At 38.8% G+C, this 12,169-nt stretch overlaps 1 protein-coding gene across 19 annotated transcripts in view; it reads left to right on the top strand.

Moving 5' to 3' along the window:
* EIF4G3 (eukaryotic translation initiation factor 4 gamma 3) overlaps positions 1–12,169 on the top strand; it is a 375,220-nt gene that overhangs the window by 83,352 nt on the left and 279,699 nt on the right. The window lies entirely within an intron of this gene.

Genomic DNA, 12,169 nt, shown 5'->3' with positions numbered 1-12,169 from the left:
GAACGATTTATATTCCTTTGGGTATATACCCAATAATGGGATTGCTGGATCAGATGGTTTAAGTTCTTTGAGAAATTGCTAAACTGCTTTCCACAATGACTGAAGTAATTTACATTTCCACACTAGCCGTATGTAAGTATTCCCTTTGCTCTGCAACCTAGTCAGCCTCTGTTAGTTTTTGACTTTTTAGTAATGGCCATTGTGACTGGTGTAAGGTAGTATCTCATTGTGGTTTTGATTAGCATTTCTCTAATGATAGTTACATGGAGCATTTTTTCATATGCTTGTTGGCTATGTATATGTCTTCTTTAGAAAAGTGTTCATGTTCTTTGCCCACTTTATAATTTTTACTATTTTAATTGTCTCTTTTTTTACTGACTTATGGTCTGTTTGCTCCCAATAGAATGTAAGTGCCACAAGTTGTTTGGTTTACTACTTTGTAGCGACTAATAAAATATTTGTTGGGGATGGTTGAATGAAGAAGGATGTTACTAGTGCTTTCAAGAAGACTTTTTTTTTTTTTTTTTTTTTTGAAGACAGAGTCTCGCTCTGTCGCCCAGGCTGGAGTGCAGTGGCGTGATCTCGGCTCACTGCAAGCTCTGCCTCCTGGGTTCACGCCATTCTCTTGCCTCAACCTCCTGAGTAGCTGGGACTACAGGTGCCTGCCACCATGCCCGGCTCATGCTTTGTATTTTTTTTTTTTCAGTAGAGACGGAGTTTCACTGTGCTAACCAGGATGGTCTTGATCTCCTAACCTCATGATCTGCCCGCCTTGGCCTCCCAATAGTGCTGGGATTACAGACGTGAGCCACCAAGAAGGCTTAAGCATTTGTCTTTCTAGTACCACTTTCCTGGTCATGATCATGTCATATTACTTCTAGTTTGAAGGCCAGAAAGGGGAATTAACAGATTGAATGTCATGTACCAGGCATAGTGCAGAGTATTTCATGTAGTGATTTAGTTAATACTCAGAGCAATTTATGGCTGTTTTTACTATCACCATTTTATAATTGAGGAGCTAATGCTTCGAGGTTAACTATGATTGCACAGTTTACTAAGGGATAAAGTTAGAAATGGAACCCAAGATTGTCTGACTCCAAGACACTTGCAGCATGAAATGGTAAGGAATTCTGTGGACAAAGTGCTATACGAACACAAAATTTTGATCACTTAAAAAGGGAGAGATGGATCTTTTTTTTTTTTTTTTTTCTGAGACAGAGTCTCGCTGTGTCACCCAGGTTGGAGTGCAGTGGTGTGATTTTGGCTCACTGCAACCGCTGCCTCCCAGGGTCAAGCAATTCTCATGCCTCAGCCTCCCAAGTAGCTGGGACTACAGACACATCACCACACCCGGCAGATTTTTTTATTTTTTGTAGCGACGAGGTTTCACCATGTTAGCCAGACTGGTCTCGAACTCCTGGCCTCAGATGATCCACCCACCTTGGCCTCCCGAAGTTCTCAGATTACAGGCATGAGCCAGTGTGCCTGGCCTGGATCTTGTTTCTTCATTCATTCTTCCTCTTTCATTCTTCCACTGCTGTAAGTTTGTCCTCATAGTCACCATTTACCCATTCATCTCCAGATAAAATGAATCACACTCGATATTCTCTAGGGCATTATTTATAATTTTAATATATATATATATTTTACAGTTCTCTTAAAACAGGATTTATAAAAGTTAAGTGATATGGAGTAGGGAGGATTTAGCATTCCTTTTTGGTTGCCTCCTTGCTGTGTAAATAGTGAACTTTTGGTGTAGGGGACTGGGTAGATGGTAATAGTCAAGAGTATGGAAGAGTGACAGGGAAAGTGAATAGAAAGCAATATAGGAGTAGAGTTTAGCTGACCATATGAACTGGGTTACTGGACTGCAATTTTCAGTCTGTTATTATAGTACATTAAATCAAACAAATCACACCAATGCCTATCTTAAAAGCATTAAGGAGCTTTAGTTAAACATTGTGCTACGAGGAGATCCGTGTGTTTTTACAAATATTATCAATTAAAAAAAATCCAAATATTTCCCCCTTATTATAGTAACTTTGTCAGAATTAAAGCATAATATAGTTGGTTTCAATATAAATTTTTAGTACTAGTGAAGGTGGTTGAATAGGAAAGAGAATTGGAATGTATTTGTGATCCTTTTCGTTTTACTATGGATGGATACATCATTTTTTTTCTCTTGACATTTATTATTTTAATTTTTAAGTCATTACTTGAGGTTATAGAATAAAATTACTTAAGAATTTACTGCCATTATTACTGAATTAACATTTCAGTGGACTATTGGCATATCAGAAATTGCTTTAATTATTGATGACTATGAAGAATATCTGGAGAGGAGGAAAATTAGGAGGATGGGGTGGAAGAGATGCCAAGAGTCAAGACGGTGGGAGGGTGTCAAATCATAAAGAAATTGCTCTAATTATTAAGAACCTAGTCCTGAGTTTAAGTCATGTATACTCTGTTTCAAATAATACCATCAAATTTTTATTAATGATGATTTTAAGAATGTCTCTTTAGCATTGTCCCTTTATTAACATAGCACTATAAGTATATCATGGATTAATTTAATTAATGTTTGGTAACTTACAGTTTTTGTTATCAAATGTATTATATAACCATAGCATTTATAATCTGAACTGTGTTATTAGGTAAAAATCAGGGTTTGCAATCTGTGGCCCACTGGCTGGCTACCTGTTTTTATAAATAATTTTTGTATTTTTAGTGGAGACAGGGTTTCACCATGATGGCCACGCTGGTCTCAAACTCCTAATCTCAGGTGATCAACCTGCCTTGGCCTCCCAAAATGGTGGGATTACAAGCATGAGCCACCATGCCCAGTCAGAAATAGCTCCATTTTTAAAACTATTTCCTTTTTGGTGTTTATCTTTGTTCCTCAGATAGCTTACCATATAAAACTAGCAACATTCTTTAGTTGCATTCTAGGCCTGAGAATTCACAGCATCTTAATTGGGCTTTGGCGCGTATTTCATAAATCTTCTCAAGCTTATTCCATTTTTAATTTATAATTTATGATTTCATTTATAAGTTTTTTGTATATAACTTATAACTTTAGCAGATGGCCAGTCTCTCAAGTGTGATGAAAAGAAAGTTTTTTTTTTTTTTGTTACCGGTTATACTCTGAAGGTCTGGTTGTACTTTATTGTAGTCTGTGTGTGCAGAATACAAGTTATTTGATTCAAGAAAGTATTATGATACGTTCTTGGACAATATAATGATTTAATAAATACAATAATAACATAAAGGTGAAATTTGTAGCTGTTTCATCAGTTTCACTCACAGTGGTATTGATTACATTGATTTAAAGTTGGAGGAATGTCTGTTGGAATGAGTCCCTCCCTGCCTCCCTCCGTTTCTTCCTTCTTTGCTCTTTTTTTTTTTTTTGAGACCCTGTTGTCCAGGCTAGAGTGTAGTGGTGCGATCTTGGCTCACAGCAACCTCCACCTCCCGGGTTTGAGCGATTCTACCACCTCCGCCTCCTGAGTAGCTTGGAATTACTAGTGTCTGCCACCACGCCTGGCTAACTTTTGTATTTTTTGGCAGACACAGAGTTTTGTCATGTTGGCCAGGCTGGTCTCGAACTCCTGACCTCAAGTGATCCGCCCGCCTCAGCCTCCCAAAGTGCTGAGTTTACTGATGTGAGCCACTGTGCCCGGCCCTATTGCATATTTTATCCTGCAGTGATTTAAATTAAGATGAAATTCTTGACCAGGCACGGTGGCTCATGCCTGTAATCCCAGCACTTTGGGAGGATGTTTTTCTTTGATAATTAACCATGATTTTTCACTTCATGAAGTTATTTTTACCGTTAAACTTTGATCTCTTTTATCTGAAAATAACGACTTATTTCTAGGCACCGTAACTAAATCTCTCTTTAGGTATATTGACAGTCTTCATCCACTGATTTAGTACAAGTGTGCTTTGTCTTGGGTTTATTGGCTGTGGAGAAGGATCTTTTCTTGATACTAGTGAAGAGAGAAGTTTGTTAGGAGTAGTGTCAAAAAGCAGGTTGGGCGGGTTTCCATCTTGTGAGGTCATTAAGCAACATTTCAGGAGTGTGGATGATACTATATTGCTTTTTTCCTGTCCTTGAGAAAGGACGTAGTTTGTCGCACAAGCCCAGCTGTTTTCCTGTGTGGTGCCTGTTTAACTATTCCTGTTGCGTAACAATTCTCTTTGTTTGTGTAGGTTCGCAGGATGAGCCATACTACTTTTTTTTTTTTTTTAATTTGTAAGAGATGGCATCTCCCTGGAGAGCAGCTTGGGATAATCATAGCGCATTTCAGCCTTGAACTTCATGGACTCAAGGAAACCTTCTGCCTCAGACTCTTGAGTAGTTGGGACTATAGGCATGTGAAACTGTGCTTAGCAAGCTGTGTTTTTTTAAAGTCTGTTGAACCAGATCATGAAGATGAAACATTTTGAGTTTATGACTTCTTTCTGCAATATTCTGGATTCTGGGGTGAGAGTGGTAGAACAGATAAGATGCTTGTCTCACCATGGAGTTCTAATATTTGTAAATTACATGCAATAATATTTACTTTTTTTGGTAACAGCATTATTGAGATATAATTCACACACCATAAAATTCACCCAATTAAAATGTACAAATGTACAGTTAACTGTATTAAATTATACTTAATATCCAGAGTTGTGCATCCATCACCACAGTTTGAGAATGTTGTTTATCTCAAAAGGAAACCCAGGATCCTTTAGCAGTCACCCTCCTTCCTCCCACCTCTCCCTTTAGCTTAGGCAACCACTAACCTACTTTCTGTCTCTATGGATTTACCTATTCTGGACATTTCATAGAAGCAGAATCCCACGATATACAGTCTTTGGTGATTGGCTTCTTTCACTTACCATATGTTTTCAAGGTTTATCCGTAATGTACATGTATCAGCACTTTCTTTTTATTGCCAAATAAAATCCCGTTGTATTGATATGCCACAATTTGTCCATTTAACAGTTGATGGACATTTATCTCCACTTTTTTGCTATTATATATAATGCTGATGTGAACATTCATGTACAAGTTTTACATGCACATGCTTTTTATTTTTCTGTTGAATACGTCCCTTGGAGTGAAATTACTGAACCCTATGGTGACTCTATTGCTTAACCTTTTGAGGAACTGACTATTCATTTATTTTAGATACATAGTTTATAAGTTCTGAAAAATGAATGGTTTTTGTAACCTACTACATAGAAGACACAGAAAACTTCCGTTTACCCTGTTATATTCCTTTTACAATGTCCCTTTGTGGATAAACTCTGCCCCCAACCTCTAGCCCCTGGCAAGCACTGATCTGTTTTCCGTTTCTACAGTTTTGTGTTAAGTAGAATATTATATAAATGGACTTACAGTCTTTTGGAGTCTAGCTTCTCCGCCACTTGCACTCCCTCAGGGACAGTGTCTCCGTCTGTTGCCCAGGCAGGAGTGCAGTGAGTCTAGCTTCTTTTACTTAAAATAATTAGCATTTGAGATTCATTCATGTCTTTGTGTCTATTAATAGTTAATTCCTTTAAATGCCTACTAGTAATCAATTATATGGATGTGCCATAGTTTGTATATTGGCCAGTTGAAGATATTTGACTAATTTCCAGTTTTTTGGGCATTACGAATGAAACTACTACATTTGTGTTCAGGGTTTTGTTTGAATTTAAGTTGTCATTTATCTTGGGTAAATACCTACGGGTGGGATTGCTGAGTCATATGGTTAGTGTATGTTTAACTTTTACAAGAAACTGCCAAACTGCTTTCCAAAGTGACTATACCATTTTGCACTCTACCAACAATATGTGAGATTTCCAAATTGCTCCTCATCCTTGTCAGCACTTAATGATGTTTCATTAAGGAAATAAAGATCCTTTTGTGTCTTTATTTGCGACGTGTATATTTTCTTTGATTAGGTGTCATGCATTTAAGACTTTTCCCCGTTTGAGGCCAGGCACGGTGGGCCATGCCTATAATCTCAGCACTTTGGAAGGCTAAGGCCAGGAGCATTGCTTGAATTCAGGAGTTTGGGACCTGTGAGTTGAATTCAGGAGCTTGGGCAACATAGCGAGACTTCATCTTTACAAAAAATGAAAAAATTAGCTGGGCATGGTGGCACATACCAGTTACAGGTTGAGCTGGGAGGATTGCTTAAGCCTGGGAGATCAAGGCTGTAGTGAGCCATGATCCTGCAACTGCACTGCAGCGTGGGGCGACAGAGCAAGACCCTGTCTCTCAAAACAGCAACCACAGCAAATTTTTGCCCATTTGAAAAATATTAGGTTGGTTGTTGTCTTGTTATTGAGTGTTTAGTTTCTTTCTTCTTTCTTACCTTTTTTTTGTTTTGGAGACAGTGCCTCACTCTGGTTGCCCAGGCTGGAGTACAGTGGCTCTATCCCGGCTCACTGCAATCTCCACCTCCTGGGGTCAGGTGATTCTCCCACCTCAGCTTCCCAAATTGTAGGGATTACAGGCTCCGACATGCCTGCCTAGTTTTTTGTGATTTTAGTAGAGATGCGGTTTTGCCATCTTGCCCAGGCTAGTCCTGAACTCCTGGATTCAAGCAATTCACCCACCACAGCCTCCCAAAGTGTTGGGATTACCAGCATGAGCCACTGTGCCCAGCCTAGTTTCTTCATGTATTCTAGATACAAATCCTTTATCTTCTTTATGTAAGTTTTACAAGTATTTATCACAGTCTGTATCTTGTCTCTTTGTTCTTATAACAATGTCTTTCACAGTGGAAATGTTTTTAGTTTTGATGATGTTCAGTGTATCAATTTTCTTCTTTTTAAAAAATATTTTGAGGCCGGGCGCGGTGGCTCAAGCCTGTAATCCCAGCACTTTGGGAGGCCGAGACGGATGTATCACGAGGTCAGGAGATCGAGACCATCCTGGCTTAACACGGTGAACCCGTCTCTACTAAAAAAATACAAAAAAAACTAGCCAGGTGAGGTGGCGGGCGCCTGTAGTCCCAGCTACTCTGGAGGCCGAGGCAGGAGAATGGCGTAAACCTGGGAGGCGGAACTTGGAGTGAACCGAGATCCAGCCATTGCACTCCAGCCTGGGCGACAGAGCGAGACTCCGCCCCTCCCCCCCCAAAATACCCCCCCCCCAAAAAAATTAAAATAAATAAAAAATATTTTGTAGAGACAAGGCTTTGCTTGCTATGTTGCCCAAGCTGGTCTCAAACTCCTGGACTCAAGTGATCCTCCCACCTTGTCCTCCCAAAGTGCTTGGATTACAGGCATGAGCCACTGTGCCTGGTCCTATCAATTTTTTTTTAAAAAATAGATCATGCTTTTGATGTATTATCTAGGAACTCTTGGCCTAATCCAAGATAACAGTTGTTTCCTCTTACTGTTTCTTCTAAAAGATTCATAGTTTTATGTTTTACACTAGATGCACACATTTTGAATTAATTTTTGTACAAAGGGTGCGGTATTGGTAGAGCGTCATTGTTTTGCATATGGTTTTTCAGTTGTTCCAGCACCATTTGTTGAAAAGACTATTTCTCTACTTAATTGCCTTTGCACCTTTGTGAAAAATCAATTCACCACATTTGTGTGGGCCTTCTTAAGGGTTTTACATTCTGTTCATTGATTTGTTTGTATGTCCTTTTGCCAGTACCACACTATCTTGGTTTTCAAGTGTTAATTTTAAGGTTTGGATGTGTATCTAATGCCCCCTTCCTTTTGGTTTTTCAAAGTTAAAAACTTCAGTTTCATGTCATAAAAAACAGCCATTTTATTTTACCTGAGGTAACATATAGCAATACCTCAAATTCATGAGTTATTCCTTTCTTCCTATCTGAATTGAGAACCACGGTTTGGGATACTGAGATAGAGGATCTGTGAAGTTGAGGATGATGTGGATGACTGCTTGTCCTTTTTCCTAGGGATACATACTGAAAGTGGTTGCATTGCATACAAGTCTGATCGTTAGCTGCATCATCTTAGCACACAGCACCTTTTTCGATGAAAAGAGTCTCACTTCTTTTACTCCAGAAAGGAAATACAAAATTGGAAAGATCGTGTATCCTTGATAGAATCTGCACACTATTTGTACAGAATAGTAAAGCCAAACTTAGAAGCATCTCCTCTGCCTATTCCATAGTCATGGTTCTTTTATCTATTTATTTTAAAAGCTTGTTTTTTATTGTGGTAAAGTATACATAACACAATATTTACCATTTTAATCATTTTTCAGTGTACAGTTCTGTGGCATTAAGTAAATTCACATCGTGCAGCCATAACCACCATTCATGTTCAAGATTAATCATGATTATTTTTTAACGTAAGTTCCATCACTGAAACTTTTAGCACATTAAAGTTACATTCACTTTTTGAAATTACATATTAACAATGCTCTAGCATTTCAGGTCAATGACAAGGCCTTAACATTTTTGTAAATCTTATAGTTACACCTATAAAAGCTTTCAGCCGGTAGTATAACTTCCAGCAAACTTTGATTTTCATCATATGCGAGTAGCATTCAGTTATTCTTTAAAATACAGCTTTTTAAAGTCTGCCAAATGTATGTAGCTCACCTATTATTATCCACATCTATGTCCAGAGAAATTTGGTGAATCAGCATGTTTTATTTTGGTTATTATCAAGGCCATTTGAGTGGTTCAGATGTAGGACCCAACTGGAATTGTTAACTTCAACTTGTTTTTGTTACTGATACTTCTTCAAGGTGGGCAATTAAAAAATTGTATAAATTTGTGGGGGACAAGTGTAATTTTGTTCAATGGATATATTGCTGTAGTGGTGAAGTCAGGGTTTTCAATGTGTCCATCACCTGAAAAATGTATGTTGTACCCATTAAGTAATTTCTCATCATCCCCCTCCTCCCTTGTGAGTCTTTGTTTTCTGACATTCCACACTCTACCTCCATGTGTATACATTATTTAAATCTCATTAGTAAGTGAGAACATGTGGTATTTGTCTTTCTGAGTTGTTTCACATAAGATAATGGCTTCCAGTTCCATCTACGTTGCTGCAAAAGACATGACTTCATTTTTTTATGGTTGAATAGTATTCCATTGTGTATATATACCACATCTTCTTTATGCAGTCATCTTCTTTTTTTTTTTTTTTGAGACGGAGTCTCGCTCTGTTGCCCGGGCTGGAGTGCAGTGGCCGGATCTCAGCTCACTGCAAGCTCCGCCTCCCGGGTTTACGCCATTCTCCTGCCTCAGCCTCCCGAGTAGCTGGGACTACAGACGCCTGCCACCTCGCCCGGCTAGCTTTTTTTTTGTATTTTTTAGTAGAGACGGGGTTTCACCGTGTTAGCCAGGATGATCTCGATCTCCTGACCTCGTGATCCGCCCGTCTCGGCCTCCCAAAGTGCTGGGATTACAGGCTTGAGCCACCGTGCCCGACCTATGCAGTCATCTTCTTATGGACACTTAGGTTGATTCCATATTTTTCCTATTGTGCAAGGTGGGCATTTTTGAGGAGAGAGGCTTACTTTGTTGCCTTCTGCCTGTGCTTTGTCATATGGATTGATTGTATTTGAATCTGAATTGGGTATTAGAAAACACTGTTAAAGCATATTAGTCTGTTGTAGAACTAAAAATGTGAGGGCATTTGAAACTTGTGAGTGTATCATTCATTTTTGCATATGTATATCATTTTGTCTCAGAAAATGTGTATTTTTATCTTGTGTAGAAATAACGGTGTAGTCAGCAGCCATTGTTGCATAGGCTCTGGCAATATTGTTTTGGTTTTTTGTTTGTATGTTTCTAAACTTATACACAGGATATGTTTCTGGATAAACTTAAATATGACTGGTAGGAAATCAATTAGCAATATTTGCTGACTTGTATCTGAGTTAATAGAAAATCAGAGCCAGAATAAGGGGTTTTCTGGCTAAGCTCTTTGAGACTAATGTTTCTGAATTTGTTAAAAATCTAATATAGGTCAGGTGTCGTGGCTCCCAGAAATTTGGGAGGCCGAGACGAGAGAATTGCTTGAACCCAGGAGTTTGAGACTAGCCTGGGCAACATAGGGAGACACCACCTCTACCAAAAAATGTAAAGATTAGCTGGGCATGATGGTACACACCTGTAGTCCCAGCTACTCTGGAGACTGAGGTGAGAAGATCACTTGAGCTCAGGAGGTTGAGGCTGCAGTCAACTGTGATCAGACCACTGTACTCCAAAACAAAACAAAGTCTCATGTAATGGTTTCTAGTTGTGTACATTCCAGAGATACTAATTGCAAAGATTCGATGATAAAGATAGTATAGTCTTGCAGTTCTAAAATCCCAAGAGCTTGGAAAACTATTCTTTTTCTTGCATTGGTAAATTTCTGGACAGAAGGGTAGAAGTTTGAATATTCATATATTTTGCTGTAGAGATATTAATGTGTTTGATTAAGGTGCTGCCTAGATTCTGCTAGGGGTGTTAGGTAATATACATAAGCACTGTGTTTGCTTTCTAGTAGTGGAAAAATTCTTGATTTCCAATAGGGTTTCTGGACCTGAATTAACAGCCAGCATTAAATAGAGTTGAAACAGAGTTTAAAATTGGTTAGTTTTATTTCCTTAGATCTCAATGGTAAAAGGTAAGGAGAGTAAAGAAAGAATTGCCCAGGTGAATGTTTGGGCTCAAGGGATCCTGCCATCACAGCTTTCTTAGTGGCTGGAACTACAGGTATGCACCACTGTGCCAGGCTCTTTTTAAAAATAGGTTATTTTTTCTTTTGTAGGGGCTATTTACAAAAGAAATCCTGGCCTTTTTAAAATATATATATATATATATATGTATACACACATATATATATATATATAATATATTTATAGAGACAGGGTCTCTTGTGGTCTGGGCTGGAGCTGGTTTGTTTAAATTGGATTTTTTTAATTCTTTTTTTTTTTTTTTTTTTTTTTTTTTTTGAGACGGAGTCTCGCTCTGCCGCCCGGGCTAGAGTGCAGTGGCCGAATCTCGGCTCACTGCAAGCTCCGTCTCCCGGGTTTACGCCATTCTCCTGCCTCAGTCTCCTGAGTAGCTGGGACTACAGGCGCCTGCCACCTCGCCCGGCTAGTTTTTTGTATTTTTTTAGTAGAGACGGGGTTTCACCTTGTTAGCCAGGATGGTCTCGATCTCCTGACCTCGTGATCCGCCCGTCTCGGCCTCCCAAAGTGCTGGGATTACAGGCTTGAGCCACCGCGCCTGGCCAAGGATTTTTTTAATTCTTGAAAAACATATTCGTGTGGTTCAGAAGTAATATTAAAAGACTGTAGCTATGGTCAGGTGTGGTGACTCGTGCCTGTAATCCTAGCACTTTGGGAGGCTGAGGCGGGCGGATTGCCTGAGCTCAGGAGTTCGAGACCAGCCTGGGCAACATGGCAAAGCCCTGTCTCTACTAAAAATACAAAAAATTAGCCAGCTGTGGTAGTGCATGCCTGTAGTCCCAGCTACTTGGGAGACTGAGTCCCAGGAGGCTGAGTCATGAGAATCGCTTGAACCTGGAAGGCAGAGGTTGCAATGAGCTGAGATTATGCCACTGAACTCCAGCCAGGGTGACAGAGCTAGACTCTGTCTCAAAAAATAAAAAACTAAAAAAAGAAGACTATAGCTATTTCCAAAGTAACTGTATTTTAAAAAGTACATCTTTTGAGAAATTATGTTCGGCATCTTTGTGAAATAGTGTATAGTTTAGAAATTCTGCCATTATTTTAGGTATTATAGAAGTTAACTTCCTTTTTTATTGTCAGAACTATGTAGAAATAAAAAGCAAAGAAAGCATAAATTGACATTGACATATTGGCCTAAATAAGAAATAATATAGAAAAAGACCCTTTGCATTTTTTTATCTCCTGATCCTAGTTGCCTATTTTACCTATAAATCAATATTTATTTGATGACATTTGTATCCTTGATCTTCCTTTCAATGAGGAAATGATAACTTGAGTCTTTCACTTTAAGAATATTGCTTATGCTGAACATTAGGGCAGTAGTTTTTCTTGTAGTGGAGTGGGGCAAGGTTTAGGAATGTTCAGCTGGGAATTATAAATGAACTTTAGTGTTTTGTTAGACTGAAAGACAATTTCTATTTATTTTCACTTCTTGTTTTTACTTTGTGAAAATCCACCTTTTAAGGAGGTACTGACTATAAACAACCCCAGTGCCAGATATGATTG

This window comes from Rhinopithecus roxellana, chromosome 12 (assembly GCF_007565055.1).
Source record: "Rhinopithecus roxellana isolate Shanxi Qingling chromosome 12, ASM756505v1, whole genome shotgun sequence".
In the NCBI taxonomy this organism is placed as follows: Eukaryota; Metazoa; Chordata; class Mammalia; order Primates; family Cercopithecidae; genus Rhinopithecus; species Rhinopithecus roxellana.
The sequence above is the reverse complement of the archived record's forward strand: the minus strand, read 5'-3'. Positions and strand labels throughout refer to the sequence as shown.